Source organism: Myotis davidii, unplaced genomic scaffold (genome assembly GCF_000327345.1).
Source record: "Myotis davidii unplaced genomic scaffold, ASM32734v1 scaffold962, whole genome shotgun sequence".
In the NCBI taxonomy this organism is placed as follows: domain Eukaryota; kingdom Metazoa; phylum Chordata; class Mammalia; order Chiroptera; family Vespertilionidae; genus Myotis; species Myotis davidii.
The window spans coordinates 2,789,421-2,815,140 of NW_006295559.1; the positions used below are offsets into that span (position 1 = coordinate 2,789,421).

Consider the following 25,720-nt stretch of genomic DNA (forward strand, 5'->3'; position numbering starts at 1 on the left):
GTAACCCTACTGAAGACTTTTTTAAAAGCATGACTATCTCTCCCCATGGACTGCGCTTCTTAAGAGCATACACTATATCTTACTATTTGGCACTCGGCACATAATAGACGGTTGAAGAGTGTTTGCTTGAGTGAATGAGTACAAAGATGGAGAAACTGTTCGAAAATGACTGAAAACATCAAAAGTGACTTACGATGTGGTACTCCTTGCACATGACAGTCTGCTTTAAAATATTGTGCTAATGTTATCATAAGATAGCGCTATAAAAAATAGGATGAAATTTTAACATCAGGTTTTTTCAGTGCTACCCACAGAGTCTTATTCTACAAATGAATGTCTGGCTGAACACATGCTTGATGCTCTCTATTCACTGTGAATGCAAACATGTAGCTCCATGATGCAGAGCCTATTGAATAAGATCTCTGTCAACTTGAAGATTTTTTTCTTCAAGTCATAAAGTCCTTAAGAAAAAAAATGCTTTCAAGTTTCATTTAACACAAAGCTGGCAATCTTTTCTGTGGGGAAACTAGCTCAGTCTAGCAGTGTAAATTATACTCAGAAGCCCTTGAATGATCCGAAAGCCATCACCTCAGCCAAGTCCTAAACCCAGGGCTTCTGAGTTCTGGGTGCTGTGCAAAGGTTTCTATAAAGTCTTAACCCTGATAACAGGCAATGGCTCACATTTGCATAGTACTTTATAGTCTCCAAAAGTTTTTACTAGGTACCTACTGCCTAAACCTTTATTTTGTGGCAAGCACTAAGGTAAACACTTTACATATATTTAGCAGGAAAAACATTGACCTTAACAGTCACCCCTCCCCAAGATTGCCTTTATGCTAAGAGAAAATGATGGGTGGGGATGCAAATGAAGAAGCTGATGGAGAGCTCAATCACTCCTTGTAAGAAAAGAGACAGAAAGACACTTGGTGGAAGGACCCTCAAACAGCAGAGGGTCCAAGAAAGACTTCAGCAAAAGGGTGTGAGGTAAGAAGAAAGCAGGGAGCCCCTGAAAGTATTAACAACTACTGTGGGAAAATGGAAGAAATTTTAAATGTGACAGGAGTTTCATGGTGTGGTGGGCAATGTAATCCTTTCAGGAAATCTAACAGTAAAAATGTGTAAGGAGTTTCAATAAGACAACACAAGTGAGGTATGTGAGGAGTTTGAATGCTAAAGCATGTCCAAGTCACATACTAGTACATGCCCTCTTTCATTTCTCTCTTTATGAGATTCATTCATCTAGACCTGGTATCAACAAACTACAGCCCATTGGCCAAATCTGGCCACCCTGGTTTTGCAAATAAAGTTTTGTCAAAACAGACACACCCATTCATCCTAAGGATTTATCATAGCTGCTTTCACACTCTAATAGCAGAGGTTGAGTAGTTGGACAGGACTGAGGCCCTCCGACTGAAAAGCTTATATTTACTGTGTAGTCCTTTGCAGAAAGTTTGCCAACTCTTGCTCTCAATTCCTAAATAAAATACAAAGAAGGATCAGTGTGAAATGAAAATATTTTATTGGTCAGGCTACTGGTGTTGGGGAAATTTAAAATATGCTTCACTGATTATAGTGAGGTTCAAATGTAAAAATCACTAATTAAAACATTAAAGAAATGTCAAGTATTGCTGATAATGGTTCACAACTGGCTCACAATTTGTAAATAATAAACACTACAGAAGCCTCAGGTACTGGTGGTGTATACATCACCTACCACAACATCATTGGACACAAAGTAACTGAACAAAATGCCCTGTAAAGGTTCTTGAAAAGACATTTGCTCTTTTTACTGGATTAATCAGTATATCTCTGTTGTCTTAAAAGTTCCTAACAAATCAATTTTTTTTAAAAAAGTTTTGTTTGCATTTACCTCTCTGAGCACTTTCCTTTCCATTTCCATGAAACCCACCAACTATAAAAGTTATTCACACGCAGGAATCTCACCAAGCTGTGGGAGAAATATGAGGAGGCAACAAAACAACTGGAAAGAAAGGTTTATGAAATGAAGCCATCACATGACTTAACCATGAGAAGACAAAAAGCATTTCAGTCTTTCAGTGAATCAAAGGTGCTCAAAAAAGTCCTTCTTTTTAAACTTTCATAGCTTAAATTGTGGGTGTGAGAAACAAGAAATACATCAATGGCATTTGAAGGCAAATTCATGAATCCTTTCAGGACAACTAGAATATATCTCAGCATAATGATCATCCATCATGACATGAGGTTCAGATGCTTAGTTCATTCTTTCAGTCCCTGGAAGCCTAGCTGCCTTTAATTCTACCATGATATATAATTCTGTTGCATAACAACGTCTTTAATATGCCCCTATAAAATATGATAGATCAGGTGAATGAGTGGCTGAGCAATTGATCCACATTTCTCTAAATGACATTTAAGTGCTTATTTATTAAAGTTTTAGGGTAGCTAGAAGAGATAATTATACCTTTCCACATGACCATCTATCTATCTTTCCTGTTGCCCATTTGCTCCTGAAAGACCCAACAGTCTCTTGGTTGATTTGTCATCGATGAAATCCATTTCAGTAAATTCCTTCCAAGTAGCAGGTAAAATGTTATGCACTGCGCTATTTTGGTCGAGAGCAGAGAATTTTCATCTCACAACTGATATAGACTTCGATTTGCTAGCCATCTAGAATTCATCACCGCAATTATAATTGCCCTGCTTTGTTTACTGAGCTTCGAAAAAAAGAATAAATTGAATACTATGGACTTGTCCTGAACCACTTTAATATAAGTTTGCTTTTAAATGGTATTCAGAGGGTATCCAGCATATCTTTGACCTAGGCATTAGAGATAAAAAATGTACAATATATTTATGATGAACCTGTATCTATAGTTACCAATGTTGATTCATAATCTTCTAATCTTATAATTATCTTTCTTCAGGGCATTTTTTCCAATGGAAGAGGAGAGGGAATATCATAAAAACTATGAATCATCTTTTAGTACAATGAATAATGGTTACCAAACATGGATGCCCATGAGAATCATCTGAGAACTATGAAAAATTCAGAATCCTAAAGTCCACTCGAACCAACCAAATCAAAATCTACGAGGGTTTGGATTCCAGTCATTTTTCTCTTTAACAAAGTGCCCAGTCCATCCTTTACATCCAGTTCAATGCCAGACTGGAAAATGCTTTAGGGGACAACTTGTTGAAACACACATATTATAAGAGCATATACAAATAAAATGATTACACTAATCATTTAAATATAGTTGATTAAGGGTAGGTGAGGAAAATGAGAGGGGCTGATGGGGGTAAAAAGGAAAGGAGGGAGGGAGGGCAGGGGGAAAGACAGGAGAGTGGAGGGGAGAGTTGGAGAGAGGAGGGGAGTATATAAAGGAAGAAAAGATAAGGACCTTGCTATCTACCAATAATAATAGTATGCCAAGAGATGAGAACTGTAATTAAGTGAATTCTCTGAGTCTGAGGGCCAAAGAAAGAAGAGGAGAGGTGGGGGGGATCAACATCCTAAGCATTTATCCCTTTGCATATGAATTTATGTTCAGCCTAAGCAATTTTAAATAAAGGTAAATAAATGTTAGTTCTTAGCAAGTCCAAATGGGGTGTGAGACCACCTAGGACAGTAAATTTCTTCAACCTTGACCACTGAATTCACTAGCAAGGCCAGGTAGTTGTCTCAAATTCCTTGCCCAGAAGCTTAGAGCTGGATCCCTATCTTTCATCCCTCTGTTTATCTGTGAATAAATATATACATTATTCTTGTTCTTTTAATACTGTAACCTCTTCAGAGCAGTTAAAAATTATGTTAAAAACTCATTAACTTTGACGAGATATTGATGATGCCAGCGGTTAATTACGAGCCAGCTGGTGTTATGGCAAGAATTAAAAAGTTAGGCACTGGAAGTTTGTTTAAAAAAAAAAAAAGCACACTGCATTCATTTGGAGGTTTATTGAGGGATTTTTGAAATAGCATCACTCACTGATGACCTTACAGCATAGGTCAAGGAGAGATGTGTGAACCAACAGATCAATTCGAATCCCTTTACTCCATGACAAAATCTTCCAGATTCTCCCTTGTTGAAAAAAATGAAAGGAAGGGCGATAAATTCCTATGCTTCGTGGTGTTAATTGATTGCAAGCTGGGGTCAGAAAGACATGTCTCCCCAAGGAGTACTCCTACACAATTTAGAGGCACTGTGGGGGCTCTAACGTGCCTAACATGCATTAAGTAGTGGTCACTGTCAAGTACCACGTAGCAAAATTTAGTATGCTCCTGGTTTGTGCTCACAAGGGAAGCACCAGAGTATTCAGGGGTCCTCATCTCCTCAAGAGTGAGGGTTTTTAATAATCCTGTCACCCAAAGAGGTCTTTCCTTCCATAGACAAAAGGGGACTATTTTTAAAAGAGAAAATAGATGGTAAGATACAGTCATGGTTGTTAATTTTTAAAGAAAAAAGAAAACAGAAAGGGAAAGTTTATCTGTTTCAAAAGATTTTCAACATGCAAAGAGTTTAAGTGAACAATATAGAATAAGCATTAGGGTGCTGATTTGAGGTTTCATCAAACCTCACTTAAGCAAGGAAGCTTAGGTGAAGTTACTGAAATTGTATCGGCCTCAGTATCTCGTCGGTAACATGACCATCATATTTGGACCTGCCTCAGCAGTCAACGAGGTGATACACATAGCACACTTAGTACCGTCAGCAGAGTGCAGGAATCACACAGTAACCGTTCATGACTTCCCAGGCAGGCAGTAACAGCTCAGGGACTGAAATCAAGGGGCTGAGGTTCCCCTTCATGGATTTGACACCTATTTCCAATGACACTGAGCAATTTAGGGGGCCTCCTCAAGTTTCAGTCTCCTCATCAATAAAATGGATAATGATAGTATCGACCGCCTAGCATTGTATTAGGATTAAATGAAATAACCTCTATGAAGCATTAGAATGGTGCATAGTGATTGCTCCCTAATACCAGTAGTAGTGCTACTAGTAGTAGCGCTACTAATAGTGCACTTGTGGAGGGGTTCGGAATGAGCATCCCCCCAAGAGGGGCCTCAATGGTATGCAGATTATCTTGACCTAAAGGCAACCGAGACCCTGCGGGCTCAAGAGAAACTTCTGCCCCCACCCTTAACTATCTAGAAGAATTTAAATTAGGGGTCTGGCCCATGATAAGCGTTATCATCAGAAACAGCCTTTTACCTACTGGCATGGCAGGGCAAACTACTAATTACTGAATATGAGCTCTCCCTGCAATTACCTTCTGAAGCCCCAAGCCACCTTCCCTCATCCCCAGCTCAGAATGTCATATATCTCTCATTTTTCCCTTCCTGCCTCTCAACTCCCCCATGTATGTGGGGTCCCCATACATATGTATGTCATTAAATTTTTTAAAATATATTCTTATTGAGTTCAGAGGGGAAGGGAGTGAGAGATAGATACATCAATGATGAGAGAGAATCACTGATCGGCGGCCTCCTGCACGACCTACACTGGGGATCAAGCCGGCAACCCAGGCCTGTGCCCTGACAGGGAATCAAACCATGACCTCCAGGTTCCTAGGTCAACGCTCAACCCTGAGCTACACCAGGCGAGCTGTATGCCATTAAATTGGGTCATTTTCTCTTGCTAATCTATTTGATTACTAGACCAGCCTAAAGAACCCTGAGGGTGAAGGAAAATTTCTTCCTCCCTCCTTGTTGCTGTATAAATAAACCCTCTGCTGATACTAACACACACAGCAGAGATCAAAACGCTTTGTGGAATTTTATAACACACAAATGAAAATGTGTGCAGATGAAAAGATGTAAAATCATCTTCTCCAAAGTCCTAAAAGGGGCCCAAGCAGAAAGTGAAGGGTTACTGTTAGTACCATGGCTCCTTCCTCTTCTGTGAGGTTGTTTCAGCAGTGATGTCTCTACCCTTCTCCCTCCCAAGCCTCACCTGGTGGGGGTGACGGGCAGCCCATGAGCTGTGAGTGCCTTTCCCACTAATTATCACTGTTCCCCCACCCCCCTTATTTGTGGCTTGTACTTCCCCCGGCCAGGGATGGCATGGTGTGCAGCTCTCTAGCTGAGCACCTAATGGTGGATTCAGCCATTATCATTTCTCACCCATCAGTGAATAATCATTATTGTTTACTCACTTCGCTTTTTATGAGGAACACCGTTAGGAAGATGGTTTTCTTCCCTTGTTCCCCATGCGGCTCTGTTTTATAGACCTTGCTCTCAACTTAGCACAGCTTTATTCTGTTTCCCAAAACTACTCATCACTGACTGATGTTCAACATTTTAAAAAAAATAAAGGTTTTCTTCTTCTTTTGCAAATCCAAATGTTCAACCCGAGCCTTACCGATCTTGACCTCCCTTGTTTCTGTGAAAACAACCCTTTGAAACTCATTTCAGAACATTTGCTTTTATTCCATACCTATCCATATGCCTTCTCTCTCCTAATGTCATTCATTTTGAGAAACTGACGGGAGATGGTTTGTGTGGGAAATGTCATGGAAACTGAAGCTTAGGATATTTCAAAGGCTAATTAGTTCAGAACAATGGGGTGAACACTTGACCCACTGATGACCCTCCAAAGTCCCAAATAATCAAATACTTTGAAGCACAAACAATCTGTACCTACACGCAAAAATAAATTGGTTGGGATACCATCCTAAATTCTTCCCAATTCTACTCTCACAGCTAATTTTCTATACTTTCTGATCGTTTTCACTTTGAGCACTTATTCCTTTTATAATCAGGGGGAAAAACCCTTTTAACAACTTTTTATTGATAAAATTCTAAAATGTAGGCAGATGATCTCACCAAACCAATGTTTTCCTCTTCCCTCTTTTTCTAGAGATATTGGGGAGTAATTCCTAACTGCAGCAACGCCTGGCTGTGTTACGGGCAGGATTTCAGAAGGTTTACAATATAGTCTTCCTGCCAAGCATTCGATATCACATTTTTAGCTTACTGTTTGGGGTCTCATGTTTTTGCAATCCAACTCTTGACTCATTGTATGTGTGTACGCATACTTTGTTCCAGACTGTCTGTCAGCGGAACACTTCTTTCTAAATGAAGAAAAGTGTTTCTGGTGAATGCCAAGACTATACGAGGAATCGTAGTGCGCAGTTGCTACTTCTTTGTTTCCTGCTGGTTAATGGCTTTAAAGACAAAAATCAAGGGTGAGTGCGCCACGAAGAAAATCTTCCATAGGGCACGCCCCACTTTGCCTTTCGAATGATCACAAACTGCATTTTGCCAGCTTTTGATCAAGGTGACAAATCTCGGCTCAGAAAGGAAATTTAGGGATGTGTCAGCTCCATCAATAAGCTCTAAGGAAAAGTAATTCATTTTTAATGGAAATTCTGTTTACAAAATAGACTAGGTATATAACCAGAGTCTAAGATAACTCACCCTGGCAAATAGGCTGCATACCTCATAGAGTAAAATGAAAGGGAAGCAGGGCACATTGTACTTACGAAAATGAAGTACAGGCAACATTTTATGTTTACTACAACAGTGATTTTACATCATATAGAAGCTTTCATGTTCAGCTTTGATTTAGAGTCAAGAAGTAGAGGAAAATAAAGGTGGGGAAAGATGCAAAAGGAATGAAGCCATTACATTAAGTAAAACTTTATCCTTATTTTTCAAAAATCCTTAGACCAATACAAGTTCCTTTTGGTGAATTTATTGGGTCTTTGCCCATTTCTATCCTCCACTGGTCTAGCTATTCTTGCTCCTTAATAAATGTCACACCATTCCCATTACAGATATTATTAAGACATTTTCTAAATTCTTTTGTTTCTATTTTTAAATTTGCTTTTCACTATAATCCTAGAGATAGTAGGGCAGTTAGCAATATTCCCAACTAGCACATGAGAAAACCGAGGCACTCAGCGGCTCTGCTGTTGGCGGGAAGTGACAGAAATAATGCATCCAGCAACCCTGCGTACTCCCCACGCCCACTTGCCCAGAGAAGGGACAGGTGAATGATGCCACCCATTGGCTAACGGAGCACACGCCTCCTCTAAGTGCATTTTTACCACAAACTTGGAAACAAAGGGAATAAATGGAGTCCTTGGAGAACACAAGAACAAAAGTCATAGCCTTATTAATCAATCGACTGTAACGTGAGGCTGGAGTAACAAAAAAGGTACACACAGAATAACCAGTGGTTATAGTTGAGATCACCAAGGATGTTGGAAAATATTCCAAAGATTTCAAAAACAGCAAATCATAAAAAAAATGAAATAAAAAAACAAACAAAAAAAAAGATCAAGGGAGGAGTTTAGGGAAGTAAGATATGGAAATATAAACACACTGTGTTTATATGAAAATAACACGGGGATAGTTTATGTCTCATTGGGGCCAGTTATTTCCCAGTTCCTAGCTCCTGGCATATAATGATGCTTAATCATTTTTGATGAAAGATTAAATGTATGAAGCTCCCTCTCTCAATGAGTGTGGGTCTATCAGAGAAATAAACACAAAAGCAAATAATTATTACAAACAGCATAATCTTGATAATAATAGTTAACAATTTTTGTTCCCCTAGGGTCATTATGTGTAGTGATTCCTTAAGTCTTAACATTGACGCTGTGAGTTAGGGCCTATTAACAGCCTCACTCTACAGATAAGTAAACTGAGGCACAGAGTCGCAATGATGGTGAGTTGCAAAATTATAATGAGAATCCAACACGGGTAAACAATTGGTACCACTTAGTATAACAACATTCTGAGTTGTGGAGGGAGGAGACTCTATGTTAAGTCATGTCCACTAGGGTAGAATGCAAGAATAGCCACCATTATTCACTCCCCTTGTATCCATGCTCTTTGCAATTAACTTTGCATTTCCTCCCAGAAAAAGGTAGAGTCTGTTCCCCACCCCCACCATCCCCTATGAGCTGACCTTGTGATTGGCTTTGGCCAATAGAATATTGTGGGAGTGACAGATGTTTCAGTTCTAAGCCAACGACTCAAGAGGCCTTGCTTCTGTTTATTTTCTGGGGACCCTGACAGTGCCATGTGAACAAGCCTGGGATAGTTTGCTGGATCATCATATGGAACCCAATTGAGTCGGTTAGTTAATTCCAGCTGAGGCCCCAGAAATGTCAGAGTCCATCCAAGACCAGCAAAGCCTGCTAGGTGATCTGCTGCTGCGAGCAGATGCGTGAAGAAGTACAGCTGAGATTAGAACTACCCAGATGAACCAGCCGAAACTGCCAACCCACAGAATCAGGAGCTAAATAAATAGGTACTGTTTTAAGCCACTACATTTTAAGGTGGTCTGTTACACAAAAATACTAAGTGATACACACACCATATATCAAAATCTGCTAGAGCCAGGGTTAAAAAAAAAGTTTAAGTCAAATAAATAATCTCAAAGGGGATATATAGTGTAAGATTTCCAAAATAAAGACATTTTGGAAGACCAATATGGAAAACTATTAGGATCTTATAACAAGACAATCTCAAATGTGTGACCAAAATAAATTAAGACAAGGACCTTCATAGTTCCTGTTTCGTTATGTGGTAGGCTGCTTCTAAAATGGCCCCCAGTAATCCCTAACTTCCCTTTAGAATGTCCCGCAAAGCCATCATCGATATGTTGTCAGCTGAGTCTGTTGCCTCATCTGAAGGCTCAGCTGGGAAGAATCAGCTTCCAAGCTCCCACAAGACTGTTGGCAGATCCAGTTCTCAAGGCTGTTGGACTGAGGTCCTTAGTTTCTTGCTGGCTGTTGGTCGGAGGCCATCCTCAGGTCTTTGTATTGGACCCTCCATAGAGCCACTCAGAACAGGATGGTTTGCTTCCTCCGAGCAAGTGCACGGAAAGAGTCAGAGAGGGCGAGTGCAAACAAGAAGGAAGTCGCAGTCTTTTATAACCTAACCTGCAAGTTGCTATTTCATTACTGTTGCCATATTCTATTCATTAAAAGCAAGCTGCCAGGTTCAGCTCAGGCATAAGAAGAAGGAATTACACAAGGACATGAATACCAGAATTTGGGGATCATTTGGAACCATTTTTGAAGAAAAATTACATTAACAATTGCATAATTAAAATCTAGAAAATGGTGAAGATACGAGTCTTGTAAACAGGGACTTATTCATAAAATCTCAAAACACTGGAACCAATTCTTAAAGCTTGAAGTGATCTTTTGATACAAATTGTGCAGTGATTTTGTCCCAAAGAATAACAAAGGGTGAAACTATAAATAAGTTTTAAAAGGTCTGGGAAAATTCTCAGATGCTGGTCCTATCATACAATATTAAAGGGGTGTAGGAAACGCATGCAGTCGATCCCGAATGTTTTCAGAGTTCCATCAAGAAAGACAACCTTAGCTCCCTACAACACATCCCTCCGAGGGAGGCAAGATGGACCACTAGCCTAATCCGTTGTGGCATCTTATATACTTATGCATAACACTATGTGGGAATGCAATAAAAATTTAAACAAGGTACTAGAGTTCAACCAAATAGGAGGATGCAGCTTTTGAAAAATGGAGACATGGCATTCCTACACGGTCTCTACGACATCTGATGTACCAGGGCTCTTTTATATTAGTAGCATTCACAGGAGCTCCAAACCATAGATTCAAAAAGCATGTTTGAGCTCCTTGTAGAATTAAGGAGAAGAAAACAGGGTTTTGTAGAGTATTACTGTTGGAAAGAAGGGAAAATATCCTGACTCCATATGATAGAGCTCTCTCTCGCTCTCTCTCTCATACCTACATTATGTTCAAGTGTTTAAAACATAAAGCCATCAATTTTGCCCTCAGGCATGTCTAAGTAGATATTTTAGGCATACTCTTGGGGTTGGGGGGGAGGGCGGGTATTTGTTTCCCTCAATGTTTTAAAGAGAAGAATGAGGACTGGGGTGCTCAAGGCTTATGTGTCACAAAACACATAGTAGGGCAAATAAATGTTCATTGCTAATGCAGTAGCACTTAATGAGAAGTAAACAGCCCTCTGTGAAGAGAATGAATGTTAAAGTTTCCACATAAGCAGAGTCATACATTTTGACATTGTACGAGCAGTAGCTTCTGTCAATCAACCTGAATTCTCTTTAAGCCTCAAACATATAAGTCACATTGAGAGGGTTATGCATTTCACAAGTGGATTTATATATAAATACTTTCGCTGGCTCCAGTTCAACACAACAAAAGAAGTCAAACATTAGTCTGTATTTGTATTTCTTTGCTGAAGTGTTTTGACATAAACTGCACACAATCCTAGCTGAAAAGCAGCAGGCAGTTTGGAACTAACCGCTACTCGCGCTTGCATTCTTTGTGATAGGAAATTTTTTTTCTACTTGGAAAATTAGAAAGCTTATGAGTGAAAAGTTTCCTCAAACTTAACAGGAAAAAACAAATTTAAAGCGGCATAGCAGTTTTTGAAAACTTTGAGCTTCAAACGTAATTTACTTTCTGCATCTCCGAATGCCTCTATCAAATTCCCAAATTCCAACTGCATGATTTATAGTCAACATTTATACCTTTTGAAGACAGAAAGTAATACATATATATCTAGAAGTCACCCAGAACCCCTTTTTTATGAAAAACCAAGTCAGTTCTTCTAATGTACAGAAAAGACATTCTGAGTTAAATCCATTAAATCCAACACTGCAAAATACTGTTGGAAATATATATTTTTAGAAATTTTCATAGTTACATATGTCTGCATGGAGTTAGGAAAAAATCTCTAGAGATTACCTATATGAGTCAGTTATTGACACAACTAGGGGCTCAGTGCACAAATTCATGCCCCTTGAAAGGAACTGTGGGCGATCAGGCTGCAGTGGGCACAGGGGCGGGTCTCTGCCTATCCTCTGTGCCCCTACCCAGCACTTCATGCAGCGGCCCGACCCTGCCCCCCACCCCAGTCTCCTGTCTACCGGCAGCCCTGTTCCAGCCACCGCTGCTCCCACATGCTGACAGCATGGGGCAATTGGGGCCAGCACTGGCAGTGGGTGCAAGAGGCGGCTACTGGCCTTGATCCCCCCTCAGGAGCAGGGGGAGGTGGAGAACCACCAGAGGCTCACCCCAATGACAGCGACCGGCGCCCGGCCTTCGTCTGGTGCCCCCGCTCACCTGCTCCACCATCCTGTTGCAGCCTATGCCCACCATGTTCTGCACACACCCCCTGGTGGTCAGCGCACATCATAGCAAGGGGTTGTTCAGTTGTTCGGTTATTCTGCTGTTCGGTCTATTTGCATATTAGGGTTTTATATATATAGATAATGCTGAATAACAAACCACCCTAGGATTTATTAGCTTGAAGCAACAAACATTTATTCTCACACTTATCTGACGAGGTTGGCTGCTATGTGGCTGAGCTAGGTTGGAGTATAGGCTCCAGGCTGCAGGTTAGGCTCAGATCTACTCCATTGTCTCTTATCCTCCTTGGATCAGTGGTTGCCAGGAATGTGTGGTCACGTCCTCGTTTCTCATCCTGGGACTCAGTCTGAAGCGGCAATGGCCCATGAGGTATATTGTCCTTCCTGAGGCTCATCCAAGTGCATAAAGGCAAACCCAATCACGCAAGCACACGCAATGCCTCTGCTTGTATCATGTGTCCTAACATCCCTTTGGCTAAAACCACTTACATGATCAAGTGAAAAGTCCAGGGATGGGGAGTTATACTTGGTCACAATGAGGTCATGCCAATAAATCAGTCTTCTATACTACCATTATTTGGTGTGATTGCTAACCTTTAATAGTCAATGGAAGAGTTTTGCTTTCTTCCATATTGAGCATAGTATTATTGTTATAGTTAAAAATTAAGAATCCAGAGGGAATATTTTTTTCAAAAACTTTTTGAACTTCATTGGAAATCTGCATACAAAGGGCAACTCTATAGTTTAAAATGCCCATTGTTACAAGTTTTATATCAAATATGAATGCATGAATATACAATTCATGTATATAGATTAATTTTAGAAATACATTTCTATTTAGATATATAACTTTTTTGCTATTTGCTTTGTTTCCTAAATAGTTTATCTGGAAGTCAACAGAGCTGTAACCCACACTGTACTGAGTTCTGAAAAGTAGCATATTATTTCCAACAAAGGTAGATTTTAAGCAAAACAAGATAAAAAGAAGCTAAAATAAATGCTAAAATTCAAAGTACATTTTGCTGGTCCCCCCATACACGGAGAACACGGAGACAAAAAAGAAAAGAGAGATGTTGGCAGCTTTAGGAACTTGACCTGTTTGCATACCAGTGGTCGGCAAATTGCGGCTCACGAGCAACATGTGGCTCGCGAGCCGCAGTTTGCCGACCACTGGTGCATACCATACATGCCTGGCTAGGAGAGACAGCACTGACAGGCGTGAGGAGATGGACCAGGATGGGGTATGCCAAGCTAGGACTCCCACCTTCCCCTTTCTTAAAACGATACGTGTTCCCTTCCAGGTAGAGAGTGTTTTCACAGCTTCTTGCTCTCCCACCTTGTCTGCTAGCTCCAAAGCTAGCAGAGCGATGGACAATTGCATGTCCTTCTCTAACCTAAGCTCTTTCAACTTTCTAACTGGAACGTTAGACTCCACTTTGGCATCAGTGACCAGCCAAAGTGCCCACAGTAGACGTCAGCCCCCCATATGGCAGCCATTCTTTTACCTTCTTTGCCACAGAGCACGATGCACAGTTTCACAAACAAGCACATTAGTGTTTGGGGGTGAGGGTGTCCCTTTACTCACACAGCTCCACAAGAATCTAGAAGAAACAATCATCTAACATCTCTGTGTGATATCCTCCCCACAACTTGGGATTTCCACTGTGGATGCCTCTTTTCCAAGGCCAATTTCTTCAGTCTCATCAATTTTGGTTCACACACTGGCCTCTGTATATGAAGGGAAATGAGGCAGACCATTCCAGATTGGTAGCTGGCAGGTTTAACAAAGCTCATCTTTTCTTTTTTTTTAAGGCTCATCTTGAGTGGTCACAAGACAGAAGGATCTCCACACCTGCCACTAGAGTCTTAAAAGTTTATAAAGAAGCCTTACCTGGGTTCAGTCTCAACTGCACCTTACTCTCTGAAGGCCACATCCTTGAAAATGGCTTCCACTGTGGGAATGGTGGAAGGAATATACATTATGAGGATGGGAAAGGAGGAGCCCCTGAGTCAATCGGCAGTCATGTCCCCTCAATGACCTCCTCCAACATTGCCAAAAATAGTAATAATAATAATAATAACAAGCTTGGAATTTTAGTCCCCTTGATACAGCAGCAACTGCAATTTTTTCTGTCAACTAGAATCTTTATATGACAACCCCAAGTCAAAATGACCTAATACTTGTGCACTCTTGCTCCAGAATCTGGATTGGCTAAACTCGGTGGCCTAGCTAGCCAGAAAGTTTCTTAGTCCAGAATGTACTAGTTTTTAAAGCAAATAGATGTTTGAGGTTGACTTTCTCCGGGGCAAGTTATAAAAAATTTCAGTCTGTGGCAGTATCTGTTCTCAGATGGGGCAATCAGAGTGGCAGCAAAAACACCCACTTCTGATTATTCTATATAAACCCTCTCACAGTTGGTTTTGGGTGCAATCACATGTCCCTTCAATAGGAGTTTAGTATAGGGGTTTTGTCTTGTATAAACTTAGAAGCAGAAAAGAATAATTTTATCTGTGTATGTTTTTCCTGCTTGTCCATAATTTGACCACAAGTTCCTTCAGATCAAGAATTGTTCTCTTTGCATCCTTCCTAAAATCTTTTGACTATGCCCTGTATGTAGGAAGCATTTGATTACTCTGCCCAAATAAACTGAATCATTGGATTCTGTATTTTATAAATCTATTGGCTAAAAGGAGTATTTACTAGTCTCTTGAGAAGATGCTGATTGTTCTTGACAGCAGTAGGTAAATTATGAAAAATGAGGGAAATCACCAGAATGAGAGAGCAAACTATGAGTCAAATATATTTGGGCTCCAACCAAAATGGCCAGAAGAAACTATATTGGCTTCAAGGAAACCACTGGAACTGGATTTCATCACCTGTCTTGAAAGAGAATCTTCATTTCCACAAACATGTTTTGGCTGGAACATGAAGAGCATGCAAGCCTTAGTGATACATTGGGCTCCACAAAACTGTGATGATGGTAAATTATTGTAGTCATGTAAAAAAAGAAAAATTGTGAATGCTAGATTATTTAAAAGGTACCATAGAAGTTATCTACAATACAAGCCTGTAGATTTATGTATAGATTTGGTTAACTTGTTTAAGTTTTGAGATGTTCAAGTGTACAACTCCCACTCTGTCAGCTACAACCTATTAAAATCTTGGTTTTACCACCAGACAATAGCTTAACAAATTTCTTACAGGAACTGAGACTGATGTGATTTTTATGTAGAAATCACCCACTTAAACAGTATTCCTGGCTTACTTTCAGATGTTCAAAAATAATCATTACAAAACAAACTCACATGGTTAAAGGTACATATTGCCATATGCTAATTTTGTTAAAACACACACAGGTAAGCGCTAAAAATAATCATATAACAAAGATTACTATTCCTTTTCTTAACAACAAATTATTGCAATTTAAACTTATATTAAGACCTTCCTCTTAAAACACTAGGTAAGTTCCTCAACCATCAAGCACTCAGACACCACTTTCCATGTAAAATCATCCTATTAATACATTTTTTCTCTTTGCCAGGACCAATTAAATATGCATTTTCCTTTTGACTAAATGATTACCTCTCCAATTTCCTAGAACTCTAGGCAAAAGGATGAATTTGTAAGGCTTTTTATTATAGAAAATCTTAACAATACACAAAAGCAAACACAAATTATTAGAGTAAGATAAGGACGCTCTGTAAAGAAAACTCCCATTGATTTCAAAGTCTTACTTGATAGAACTACAAGTTGACCCTTAACCCAGCATCCCATTTTTTTCTGTCCCCAACCCAATTCTTTACTAGAATTCCAAGGCACAGAGAACAAATGAGTTCTGCTTCCTTCCCAATTCCAACCTGGGATATATCTTTCTGAAGCATTCTTTACACATCTTCAACACTCAAGTCAATCTGTTTTAATCCCACAAAGAATGTTAGAAAATAAAAGCTGCTCATTTCATTCACTCACTCATTCATTCATTTATTTATTAATTCACCAGCTACTTGTGGTTATGTGCCAAGAACTAGTGGGGTTTCTACACAGACGTTGGATATGATTTCCATCCCACATGAAACTAATAGTCTAAGGGGAAGACCAAAAGATAGACAATTACAATAAGGTGTAGTTGAGTGCTATCATGAGCAAAAAGAAGGAGTCTACGCAGACAGGTGGAGAGACTGGGTGGTCAGGGATAATTGTTTGGAAGAAGTGATATCTAAGCACAGATCTAAAACGATGATTAAAAAAACACATTGCTTTCCATATCTTTCTATTCCTTGCCTTTCTGTTCCAGCACATTGGATTGCAACGCTCCCTACTCAGTATGTGAATGTGTGTATTGCACACGCCTGTGTAACTGAAGGCTGTACATTTTTTCAGGACAACAACTAGGTCTTATATTCCTCCCTTACCCCCTGGATCAGTGATCACAATAGCAGCAACAGTGCATTTAGGACTTACCGCATGCAAAGCACTCTATTACTCCTCCCCGCAGCTTTGTGAAGAGGTCACCCTTATTGGAAGATTAGGAAACTAAGGTTTAGAGAGGTGAAGCGACTTGCATAAGGTCAAACTTTAGCAAGTAGCAGACATGGAATTTAAACCTAGTGTACTTTTAAAGTACACTAATCTCTAGGCCATGCTAACTGAACGCAACCCTCCACACGTTGTTCTATAATTCCTATTCCTAGCTAGTTCCTGAAATGACTCAAGACGCTTTATAGGAAAAGACATGGTGCTGGGAGTGGTGTGGTAAGGAAGAGAGACAATGTCAACTCCTGTGCAGGATTCTGTCTTGGTTGGGGGGGGGGGGGGGGGGGGTGGTTACTGTGAGAATTCGATGGGGAGAAGCTCCGGCCACATCTAACCAGGAAGCAAACATTCAAATGAGAAATGAATGAGTGGGTGAAAAAGGAAAATACCTAAACCTCAGACTCAATTCACAGGACAGCTGTGAGAGTCTCTTCACAGAGAAGATTACAAATATGTCAAGAAACAAAGAATCAGACTGTCAACATCAGTGGATTCAAAGGAACTCACTCAGGTTTCTCCTTGCAGGTCAGTGGATTTCCGATAACGCTTACTCCAAAGGAACTGGAAATGAAGAAAGGAGATGTGATTGAGTTTATCATTCTCTTAATTTCTTTTCTTTTCCTTAATCATTTTTTTAACTTTTAAAAATAGCCCTTTTATAATGTGATTCCCAATGCTGAATTGAAGCAGATCCCCATTCTCTGAGAGTCTCCCTTTAAAACATCTGGTATTTTGAATCTCAGAGTTCTTACGATCCAACTCCAGCCTTTTTCATATTGCCCTCTCCTTTTTATTAAGTTTATGTGGACACTGGAAGAAGGCTATCTTTTCTAGAGCTGGACATTTTCATCCTTGTCTGGGGTGAGATTGATGGACAATAGTGCACCCAATGACTTTTCCGCTAGTCCTGAAGTTCCAACCAGTGACTGCTTCACCACTAGACGTTTTGTGGGTGTCTCAGCCCATTCAGGAACTACAGCAACATACTACAGACTGGATTACTTATAAACAAACATTTATTTTTCATAGTTCTGGAGGCTGGGAGTCTGAGACCAGGATGCCAGCCAGCACACTTGGATGAGGGCCCTATTTCTGGTTGCAGATTTCTTGTGTCCTCACATGATGGAAAGGGGAGAGGGATTTTCTGGAGCCTGTTATATAAGGGCACTAATCCCATTCATGAAGGCCCCACCCAGATGACCTAATCACCTCTCCGAGGCCCACTTCAAAATACCATCACTTTGGGAATTAGGATTTCAACATGAAATTTGGAGAGACATATTTTGACCATCTCAGTGGGAGACAAAAGTTTTCAGAGGACTATAAGAGAAGAAAAGGTATTTCCTTAACTTGATTGTACTTTTACCATCTGATAGTCTGAACAAAATAAGAAGAAAAATCAGGCTGGAAGTGAGGAGGATAAGTCAGAGATAATAATAATAATTAGCTCCAAAGGTGGTTTTATGGAAAAGACCGTGCATTTTACGAGTTTTAGAAATCTTATCAGGGATGCCAGATACTAAATAAAGGAGGTGATATACAGAAGCAACTGCAGCTGAACACTGCTATCTTTTGGTTTTCTTTGTATTTTGGGCCTGGGAATGAATTTTAAATGGTAATTGTCTATACCAGCTACATTAAAATAAGCAAAATATTTGTAAAGTCTGTTAATTTTTTTTAAAGCACCATGCAATGAGTGTGAAATATGAATAAAAACCTAAAAAATCATACACCAGAAAGATGGCAATTAACATACCAAAATTTTAAATGAATATCAGGTTGAGTGTAAATCTCTCAGTGACTAAAGCAAAAAGAAAATGTTAATCAGTTGTAAAGTTCTGAATTTCATGACATCATCTGCCACAGGAAGAAAATTATTTCTGCTTTGTTTTTCATGAAAATGTCTTAATTGCCCTGTGTTTCCCCAAGCATATATACAATACAAACACTTTTGGAGACTTTAGGGAATTTCCCCCTTACTTCTTAATATGCAAACTCAGATATCATCCCGGGCATATTGCCCAGTATCCAGTTGTCTATTGAGTTCAACATGTTGAGACTTTCTGATTTTGATTAAAACATGCACCTGAGAAATTCATGAATGTACTAAGTTTCCTTCAAGTCATTCCTAAATGCCTCCAACAAGGCCATTACCAACATGCACAACGCTATTTAATTATGTCCTGAAGAGATGAGGTTGGCAGGGTATAAGGTGATAGCCTTGAAGAATAGAGTTCAAAGACAGCATGTGGCCTGGGAACCACGCACTCACACACACCCTGAATCCGAAGCTACACTCACTTAGCAATCTGAGAATCAGCACCTTCAAGTATATGCCCTGCAATGGTATGCCTTGAGAGGAGACAAAGCCACTGCTTTGTATTTTTCTTTCATGCACTATCAAGCTTCCATGAATGACATTTGGTCTTTCCTTAGCTGCTTTTAATAGGTTTAAAACCCTGAGTCTTCTAATATGTGAATATATATATATATATATATATTCAAGTCCTTTATAGAGAACTCGAATTGTTCTCTGCCAAGAAATTCATTTTAAATGTTTTACTTTTCCCCCAAAGTTGTATAAAGGAACAAAGTAGATATCCTTCTTTAAATCTAAGTTTAAACAGCTTAATGAGCGGAGCCCATTGAAGTAAATCATGATTGCTACACAGGATTCCGTTTACAATGGCCTGTAAAAGTCCGCAGAAAAGCGCAACAGAAATAGACCCAGACCATGGAAAGGCACTTGTACGGAGCTGCTGTCCCAAGACTCCTGTCTGTAAAGCGCCGGTATGATCCATCAATGCGCCTAAAGCAGTAACCTTTGTGGTCCTGTGTTCTCACTTGATCCATACTATTTAGGCTCCACGCTCTGTTATGTAACTGGCAAACATTTTCAGACAGGACGTATCAGGCTGGGTTACTTTCTCCTGCATAGGAAATTAGGGGGAGCCCACCCATCGCACCCACTGGTACATGCTTTGTACTACACAATTTATCTTCAGACTAATGAGTTTTATGCAGGTGATCAAAAGTTGTGGGCTTGCTTCGCGATGCAATTAGCTAAATTATTTCTTACCACTTCAAGGAATAGCCAAGAGAGCTCCACAAGGCAGCAATTGTAAAAAATAAAATAAAATAAAAATTGAGGTGGGACTATTCACACTCAGACATCAGACCTGTGGTAAGACCAGGCCCTCATAAGATTGAAGGAAGATCAATAAGCAGATGAACTGAAACTGCTGGCAGCCTGCCTGTTCCATGCTCTAAGCCCTCCGCCCCTAACTATTGACTTGCACTTATTTGGGGGTTTTTAATAAAGCCCTGAGTTGGGGCAAACACTTTGGGGCGATGTTTCTTAACAAGCCTTTGTGGAAACAGTGTCCCTGACAGATGGAAAAGGGGTCTGTGACCTCAGAAATTTGGGGGATGAGAAATTTCCCAAAGATCATTAGCATATTGAGAGCTCCCAACAGTCCTACATAAACTTTAAACTTAACTGAGTTCACTTGGCTGAGCACCCTCTTTCCTAAAACTTAGAGACAACAGAATCTCATTTTCAACGTATTCCACAGAACCATGTTCTGCCAGGGCTCACTTTGGGAAACCCAATTCTAGAGCCCCAAGTTGGCTGCCTGCTTACGCTGCCTTCACTGATTCAACTTGGACAATATGTTGTGAACAGTCCTCTGTGAAGAGCATCAGAATCTAGAGAGTTTTGTGGATGGAGGGAGTGCTTATGTAACTGGAGTTTCTTTTGGTGCCTAAGCAACTTGCTGATTGTTTGTTTGTTTGAAGCATGCATTCTCTGTTACAGCCCACCTTGGTGCAGAGTGAAAGGTTTTCAAAGCGCAGCCTGTTGACCTGGCACTTATAACTTTCACAGATGCTTCATTTTGCCCAACACTGAGGCTCACTTTACAGTCTTCGCTGGACTAGTATGAAGGCAGCCAGAGTGAACTGTTTAATACTGACGCTCTACAGAATCCAGTTCCAGGCCCGCCACAGCAATTATCCGCACTTAATTCATAGCACTAAGCTTTGTAAATCTGACTCCCCCTCAATAGTCAAGGAACAACCTCGGAACACAACATCCCAGGTGATCAAGCTGCCTCCGTGCCACAGACCCTCAACTCCCCAAATTCAGGAAGCTGCAAACGTGTCTCCATCATCAATGTGTTTCAGTGAGGACCTAGCATAATAAAATCTTCGCTCCAAAATGCTAAGTTTTGCCAGAACATATGGGATTATCAAAGCAAATGTGTAATCCGTATCCTGTTATGTCCCATTATCGGGCACATTTTTTAAAAAGGCAACACCCACAGGTCCGAACAATGTCAGTTTTATGCAAATTCTGCAAGCACTCAGACGTGCTTGCTTGTCACTTTTTTGTTGTATCAGCACAGCGCCCCAGGGAGGAATTCCGCCTCATGTTGCTTTGCCATTATCAGTGTCCACCTCTGCAAATACACGACTCTCTCCACTTGCTAAAGGACTCTGGCTCTTCACAGGAGTTCTGGTCCACGTCCTTCTTTTGTGGCTGGCAGAGGGGAGCTTCTGGGAGGACAATGATGCAACTCAGTCCTCCTTGGGAATTCAGTATGCTGTGCCACTGATGCCCAACCCCGCACGCTTTATATAATCACAGCCATCATCTTTTTATTATGTCTTGGACTTGAGGAGGCCTGAAAGCAGATGTAACTCATGATGACCTGACTTCGATGGGAAAATGAACCAGGTGGCTAATTGTCTCTAAAACAAATACACTGATAATTAGCCGGAGAGCACAATGCAGCAGAAGCCTAACCACCAACCTTTATTTAAGTTAAGCAAATGGGTGAGCAAACGATGCAGCTGCACCACACTTTGACAAGTTAATAAGGGAGCCATACTTCATCTCGTCTGCCACACTAGCCCAAGCGTGCCCTCAGGACTCGGTATCAATGATGCTAAAACTGTGAACTTGGGAAACTGTCAATGCTCACAGTGAAAGCCCCTTGTCTGAGTACTTTGTGGAGCCGGGGTTTAAGGTGCTAGATTGTCTTGCCTAGGGAATGCTGGGGCCAAAGCTGAGACAAGAGAAAGATGGTGAGATCTCACCCATGCACTGGAGTGCTGATAACTGTGGCTTTCTCGGAGTGCGAGTTTAGTGATATTATTGCAGATTTCATTTTTCTAGGGTTTAAACTACTCTGCTTGGATTGGCTAATGTCTAGACAGGGATTTAGCAAACTTTTTTCTGTAAAGGGCCAAATAGTAAACATTGTAGGCTTTACGGGCCTTATGGTCTCTGTTGAAATTACTTCTCTCTGCTGTTTTAGCATAAAGCAGCCATAGACAGGATGTAAATAAATGAGCCTAGCTCTGTTCCAATAAAACTTTATTAATGGACACAGAAATTAAATTTTATGATTCAAGAAATCTTCTTCTTTTGATTATTTTTAAAGCACTTACAAACATAGCAACAATTCTTAGCTTAGGAGCCATACATATATAGGCTGGATGTGGACTGTAGTTTGCTGGCCCTGGCCTAGATTAATTAAGCTGGAGTTGAGATCTACGAAGTAATATAGGTTTCCTGCTTATCTGTTTCTTAGCTGTACAGGGAAATCCACTTAAGAGGGAGCTAGTGTTGAGGCCATGGGAAAGGGATATTTGAATCAGTTGATCATCTGCTGTACAAGTCTCTGGTCCTGAAGGATATACACTCTGAAGAAGGATCTAATCCAGAGTTCCAGCTGGAAATAGATCAGCCTCGGGGCTCAGGTGAAAAGATACTCCCCGGATGACTTATCATTAGTGATTAAAATACACAGATTCTGTAGCCCAAATATATTTCATTTCTGGGAATTTTATCCTAAAGAACTCATTAAAATTGCATGCAAGAATTGAAGAATAACATGAAGGATGTTTAATACAGTATTGTTTACAAGAGCAAAAAAAAACTAGAAGGAACCAAAATGTCAACAATAGGAACTTAGTTAAACAATTCATAGTAATATTCTATAAAATGGATTATTATGTATTCATTAAAAGTATTATGCATAAGATTATGTATTGTCATGGGAGGTTTTTGTCTTGAGAGAACTGACAAACATGACAAAACAATAGACAAAATGATCTAATTTTGTTTTTAGAATTGCAGAAAATATCTAGAAGCATATAACTAAGATGTGGCATTACTGTCCCTCCATATATGGACAGGAAGTAATGGGTTTATGATTGGTTCTTAATTTTTCTTCTTCTATATATTTTATTATCTTTAATTCCTTCCTTCATTCAATGCATACTTATAAAGCACTTTCTGTGTTCTAGGCCCTGGTTTTCTACAGGAGAGATGTTATATTTTGTAATTTTTTAAAACCTAAAAATTGAAAAGCAGCAGCAGTCCTCAAAAGTTGGTGGCAGAATGTTACAAGCAGTTGAGGTGAGCCATGTGGAAGCCCCATAGAAGAGACATTGGGGAGGATGAGGACCGGGGAGAATGAGGCAGAGGCAGCTGAGAACTGGGTCTCAGAGATATCTAACGCTACACGGGTAGCAACTGTTAGCAATGCTGCATGTAACTCTGTCACTCTTTCTACCACTTTTCAAAACTAACCCTTGAAACCATCTTCAAGGGGCCAATGGATGAGACACTAAAATATGGCAAAGATCGAGCCAAATAACACAGACCAGTAATGCCCTTTCTTCTGAGATAGAAAAAAAAGAAAAAGAAGGATTTGGGGAGTGTACTTATTCAATTTTTGGATCTTTCTGGGGAAAAAAAAAAGGATTAACAGAGTATCCGCATCATAGGAGAGTCTAGACTGCTCTGGATTGTTTGGGTGAATTTTGACACCTTTTGTCAAGCAGTGTGTATTTTAAAGCACATACAACAAAGTACCAGAATGGTGTTGACAGAGAAGTAGAAAAGCAAACACTTCCATGTTTTCCTGCAGACCTCTTTGATTTGTTGGACTTACTGAGGTATGTAATCTTTTCAGGTGTTGAGCCTAAATATTTATTCTTCTGCCAGTCAAGTACATCAGTCATCTTTCACTGCATTTGAGGTTACACCTGCTACGAGGTTTAAAAAAACAAAAAACAAACTGAGATAAGAAGTGCTTACAGGGTTATTTGAAAATATGGACAATAGTGCACCCAATGACTTTCCTGCTAGTCCTAAGGCCACTGTCCATCACATTATTAACAGCTGTAAGAATTTTATTATGAAAACTCAGGTATGGTAGCAATTGAACCTGAATACCAGGATGCATGGCTTTCAGTGAGTTATTGTGTGAACTTGGTTGGCTGAAGCTTCAACTACACTGAGGCCTTATTGAAACCATTTTCACAAAACACGGTGAGGGACTTTCTATGGAGAGGAACCAGAGGTCCGAGGGAACTGGGGAACTTAAGTAGAACTGCACCTCTCACATTGTCTCCTCCACTCCTCCCCCGCCTCCGCACACATACAGAGTCGATTTCATTCCCTGCATCTCTCTCTTCCCATGGACATTGAATAATTATTTTCCAGTCTCCTAAAAATGATAGTTCTGGTGTGTGGCTGGCTGACAACCCAACATACAATCAAAACCACGCTGGCCAGATATGTTAACTGCTTCTCAGCCACTGCTGATCCATCTGTCAAGTTCCATACACTGGGATGGAAAAGCTTTCAGGCTGAGAAAGTCTACCAAGCATGCATGCGTGCACACATCACACACACACACACACACACACACACACACACACACACACACACACTTGCCCTGTATGCAGACTCTATGTGTATCTAGACCAGGGGTCCTCAAACTCTGGCCCGAGGGCCACATGCAAATACAAATATTGTATTTGTTCCCATTTTGTTTTTTTACTTCAAAATAAGATATGTACAGTGTGCATAGGAATTTGTTCATAGTTTTTTTTAAAAAACTATCTGGCCCTCCAATGGTCTGAGGGACAGTGAACTGGCCCCCTGATTTGTTGAGATTTTACTCTTGTCGTCCCTCCAACCAATTCTCTCTCCAACCATTGACACCCTGGCAAACAGAATGATGTTTATTGTTTGTTTGTTTGTTAATCCTCACCCTATGATATTTTCCCATTGAGAGTGGAAGAAAAGGAGGGGGAGAGAGAGAGAAACATCGATGTGAGAGATACACATCCTTTGGTTGCCTCCTGCATGAACCCCAACAAGGGTGAGGGAGTAAACCACAACCCAGGTATGTGTCCCTGACTGGGAATCAAACCCATGACCCTTCATTTTGCAGGCCAGCACTCTATCCACTGAGACACACTGGCCAGGACCAGAGTGATGTTTTTTAAAAATAAGTTAGGTTATGTCATGCCCTTGCTTGTACTGTGGCTGCAACACCTTGTCTAATCTGTCTCTGGAACCTTACCCCGTGACTTCTTTGTTCACTGTCCTCCAGGTTGCTGGCTGCCTAGGATTGGGTACCTCAGAATCATCTCTGGAGATAAGACTTCATGTGAGAGCCAGGGATTAGCTAGTGTTCCAGGAAAAAAAAAAAAAAACAACAGCAGGAGAGTGAAGAAGTGGCACCAGGAAAAGAAGAGAAGACAAGCAACAGTGAGAAGTCAACCCAAGCCCCAAGGAGGACAACTCCAGCTCAGCTCTGCAGAAGTCCCTCACTCATTCAGTATTTCCTAAAGAAGTGAATAGTGGAATCATATATTCCCCTTTCACAAAATAATTTTAACATACCTACAACTAACTCTGAAGAACAGAAAATAGTCTCACTATAATAAAAGCCTAGACCCCATGGTTATACAGTAATAAACAAAACCAAACATGATTTAAGTAGAATCCAAACAAAAAAGGTAAGTTAATATGAACGTTTCTCTCTTTACCTTGAGTGGAAAAATCAACAAATGGTAGAAATGAGAAAGCTGAAAAGGGACTGGGGGAGGGGTGATGCTTCTATTTTAATAAGCCAGATTGTTTCTAAATTGGGTATAGGAGCTTCTTTCACACATAATGTTTATATTTATATTACTCTCCCACCTAAAAACGAGGTGTTTACCATAGAAGCTGAGTCTACTCAAGATTTCTGTGGTACATGAATGCAAATATGGCCCC

At 40.2% G+C, this 25,720-nt stretch overlaps 1 long non-coding RNA gene across 1 annotated transcript; it reads right to left on the bottom strand.

Annotated features, from left to right (window-relative positions):
• Nucleotides 1-2,232: 2,232 nt before the first annotated feature.
• On the bottom strand, nucleotides 2,233-21,940 carry LOC107184155. The gene is made up of 3 exons (XR_001514974.1): nucleotides 21,869-21,940; nucleotides 15,293-15,298; nucleotides 2,233-2,243 (listed from the first exon to the last, which is right to left on the bottom strand). It is a non-coding gene; the product is annotated as an uncharacterized LOC107184155 (long non-coding RNA).
• Between the last annotated feature and the right edge of the window lie 3,780 nt (nucleotides 21,941-25,720).